Here is a 4,559-nt window from a genome sequence, read left to right as displayed (position 1 = left end):
TCTAACTAAGTAAAAAAAAAATCTAAAAAATGTTTTAAAATTAATATATTTTAAAACATTTGTTTTAAGCTTAACTTGTATTAAGAATTTCTTCCAATTAAATAGAGTATGAATCTGGCTCTGATAAGTCAGCTGGTCTAACACTATCAGACTATGATAATCCACTGTACCTCAAATATATTTATAGATGAAAATATTCTATAGTCAGATAAAAATATAATTAACTGTCTAAGGATTTCTCAAAGAAGAATTCAAAAACAACTTGCACTACAGATAAAGATTTATAAAGCTTCTGTCCTAACAATTAATGAAAAACCTTTGCATTCTGCTTTGCTCCTACATATAAATTACAGGAGGCAATGTCTGCTTAATCAACATAAAATAACTAAATGTTTAAAAGTTATGCAATGTAATTTAGGTATTCAAACAGTAGCTCTTAGTTAAAAATTTTAGGATACGAAGCCAAATTTTATATGATATATTTTTCAAGGAAGAAGATTAATGAGATTCCAAAGAAGAGTATTGTATTGCCCTACATGAAATCTCAGAAATAATATCTAATTCATTAATCCATCAGATTAAAAATCACTTATTACACAAATAACATTATATATTTCTATTTGATCATAACAGCCATAAGAAAATAAGATTAAAAAATAAAGCACGTGAAAAACTCAATGCTGTCACTGTATTATACCAAATTTTAATAAATTTCCTAGCAATGTCTCTTTAATTAAAATACAACATAAAATTATGAGTCCTTTCATAACAGTGAAATCTGCCATTCTCAAAGTCTTAAAAAAATGTTTAAACAGAAATTGCAAATGTTATCCTGGATTGCAGGAAAGTATTGATGTATATATGTAAATAGGTATGGTCCTCAGCGTACATGGTGAGAACTGAACCAAGAATAACTATAAAAACATTAATTGTTCACCCATGTTAGATGAAAGAAGTGTACTTCAAACAGGAAGAATAGCTGTATATTTTGAGCTTGTATTAGCATGGCAGATTCCTATTGTTTTCAAAGCTAGCTTCTACCTATCTGATAAAAAGGGACCGTGGTTTCGCAAACACAATCATATCACTTAATACAGTGTAACTAAAGTTTTAAAGATAACTGTATAAATTTTGTATCAACAACTTGGTAAGAAATCCAAATATAATGATTCAAAGATTTTAGAAATGAACTAAAAATACTATGACAATATTCTTAAGAGTATTAATGATAAATAAGTTCACAGTATGGATTGAAGAAAATAATAGGAAAATATGTGGACAAGTGAGGTGACTCTTAAGAAAATGCAGGTAACTAAAATCAATTAAATAGAAAGATGAAAACAGTAGAGCTTCTCATATAAACTTTACAAATGTCTAATACTGTTTTGTAGGAAATAATATAATTTTTCTGAGTACAAATTTACTTATCTCCCAATGTTAAGTCATGCAGTTATATGTAAAAGATGAGCAAGGCAATGATCCTGAGAATATTCAGAAGATTCTTTAATCTAGGAGTTAATTGGAAAGATTCTCACCCTGACTAACTATATATACTGATACCTGTGAACTAAGCTACTGCACTGCAGATGGTAATTTGTAATAGTTGTTTCATGTTGGGAGTGCCTGTCATTGTGGTATTCTGAATATGGGCGGCTTGTCATGACATGCCAGTTACTGCTAAGATGTCTCTCGGGTAGATGGTTGTTCAAGAAGAAGAGGGTGGTGAATGAAAGCAAGAGACAGGAAAAGGAATATTGTGGGACTGTCCTGCTTCAAGGTTGTATATGGTGAGATTTTTGGACTTATGTGCAAACATGAGAAGCATAGAATTCTTTATCCTATTTTTTAAAATATAATCAAATTTTTAAATGTTTTTTATCATATTATGTAGGGACTTAAAGTTCAACATATCAATACTTGATGAAAAATACCTGTTCCTTATTATGCCTAAGATGTTTGAAATGCAGTGAGATAGTGAGGTTAAGATTGATAGCCCAAATCGTTTGATAATAACAATAAGCTTTTCTTCTGGATGGTTAACAACCTAAGTTTGCAGACCAAAATTAGAGAAAAAGGAGGGATACAAGGAAAGCCAACATTTTGGCCCTAGCCTTCTAAGGTCAATTAAGACTGAGGACGTATGAGAACTTGTACTGTAACGTCATGTACCTCAGTAGTGTCCCAAATTTTCTGATCAAGAAGATTATGGGGCCAAAGAGGAAAGTGATCGATGACATAGAGTGGGCCTAAGGAGAGTCACATGGGGAGAAGACACTCTCTCAGGCTTTCACAGAGAGCACATTGGCCAAGCAATGGCCGTGACTCATCCACATGGCTGCACTGATAAAGGTTCTACAATCTGAGGTACAGGATCTCAGGACAAATCCTGAGGGCATTTCACTGACCTTCTCAGACCAAAAAGCTACAACTCTTGTTGCATAGGTCCTGCTTTACCTTGGTCTTAACCATCCAGTAGAAAAGTATGAAGACGAAATTATAAGAAATAAAGCCATGCTGTTAAGTTGAGCTGTGGGGGACTCAGGTCAATAATTTCTGACATTGCCAGTTAAACAGAAGACCCAATGCTATTATGGGCTACTGGACTCTTTTAGAATATTTTGTTGAGTTTACACACCTATAATATTCAATAACGGAACTTAGAAAAAATGGAGTATACCGATGAATGTCCATTTTGTACCTGTGTATTCAAAGAGGTTGGGATAGATATATAGTTGCATTCTCTTAATGAATAGAATGATTTGTTCTAATGGTGTTTGTAAATAGGATCACAAGTCCGCATCTTGTACAGCAATTAACCACTAAGAAGAATATATGCAGTGTATTATTTGTTGAAACTGTACTTCCGATTTGATTTGAAACTGTCTCATTGCTATCTGTTTATCAATAAAACTTTGAAAAAAAATTTACTTATCTCCCATTTATGAAAATAAAAAACTTAGTCTCTCACAAATTAGCTTGATAAAATTAAAAGTTAAAAAATATATAAATCAGGACATTATGAATTTTTGAGTACTCAAAAGAGGTAACACCATAATAGCAATACTAATCACTTCCAACTGAAGGTTTATAATATTTCAAAGAATATAACAAATCTCAATTTGAATCTTAAAATATTAAGCAGAAATTTGAAAGTGAAAGAGTCAGATACTTCACAAATATTTTTTAAACAGGATATAATCATCAAAATTATAAATATTTTAAAATTATCAAAAATATTGTTTTAATATTAAAAGTAAGTTTTTTATACTAATTTCCACAAAATAATTATGTTTTGACTTAACTAAAAAAATTACTGTAGAACCAGTTGTTGAATGACTGGGTTTTCCTGAGAAGCCTGGGCTGGCCTCCAAATTAACAATCCTCTTGCTTCAGCTCCCAGAGTGGTGGGATTACAAGCATGTACCACATAATGCCTGGCCAATAAAACTCTATAAAGTATCCTTCCTTTAAAGCTCCTAACAGGTATTGTTTAGTCTTCCTTCCATTTATTTATGGGTTGATTTTGAAAACTGAGCAACTTGATTGACTTATACAGAACTGATATTTAAGTTATTTCAAATCTAAAACATGAAACGAATTCTTTGCCAGGCATAATCTGCCAATTTGGCAAAAATGTATGCTCATACAGGCATACCCTTTTCACTAAATACTGTCTTGTAATTGTCTGTTTATCCATTCCCTGGATACCATAAGCAACATAAAATATGTTGGCACATTCCTCAGGAGCTAGCCTAGTACAACAGCATGTGATAGATCAATGAGTGAACAGTTGATGTAAGCCAAGGAAATTATTAAAATTTTTATACAGTGTAAGTATCAATATCATGAAAATTCAGATGAGTAACTTTTATACTTACTAACCAATTACAGTGTGGAAGGTACTTAATTTTAATAACATAGTAATTATGTGGTTTACAAATGCTCAAACATTATAATAAATCATGCTAAAACAATAAAAATATTTAAGATATCACACATATAAATTTGTTTTTATATGTATTCAGCAATCTTAACTAATGAACTATATGTTCAGTGCTTATCTTGCTAAGCAACCATGCTAGAAATGGAGTAAGTTCCTATTCATATTTTTAAAGGCAATGCTAAGTCTTAGTTTAAGACATCATTGTCTACTCATACTACTCCTTCCATTATCCTCTTTTTTCCAGACAAGTATGTTAAAGTATAACTAAAGAGATACTGTATTTCACATATACATTTAACTATCTACATATAACTTAAACAAGATAGTTGTTTCATTTAAAGAAGCATTTGAAAATTTATGAAACATTAAAGTGGGCAAGAGAAATAATAATGGTTACCAATTATAGAAGAATTATTTACATCAAACCCTGTACACAGCACTGAACATTATATGAAAATCCTATAAGGTATTCTTAATATTATTTTATAGGTAAGATAACTGTGGCTGAGGTCAGATAGGATGTCCAAGGCCATGCAGTTATGAAGCAACAAAGCCAAACTGAAATTCAAATCAACTAATCTTTGGAATTATGTTCTTATTTCTAACCTATTTTATA

At 31.1% G+C, this 4,559-nt stretch overlaps 1 protein-coding gene across 1 annotated transcript in view; it reads right to left on the bottom strand.

Moving 5' to 3' along the window:
• Positions 1 to 4,559, bottom strand: part of Baz2b (bromodomain adjacent to zinc finger domain 2B) — a 338,801-nt gene that overhangs the window by 149,023 nt on the left and 185,219 nt on the right. The gene's annotated exons all lie outside the window — the stretch shown is intronic.

This window comes from Octodon degus, unplaced genomic scaffold, assembly GCF_000260255.1.
Source record: "Octodon degus isolate 3935 unplaced genomic scaffold, OctDeg1.0 scaffold00032, whole genome shotgun sequence".
NCBI classification, from domain to species: domain Eukaryota; kingdom Metazoa; phylum Chordata; class Mammalia; order Rodentia; family Octodontidae; genus Octodon; species Octodon degus.
This window is presented reverse-complemented; position numbering and strand designations above follow the sequence as displayed.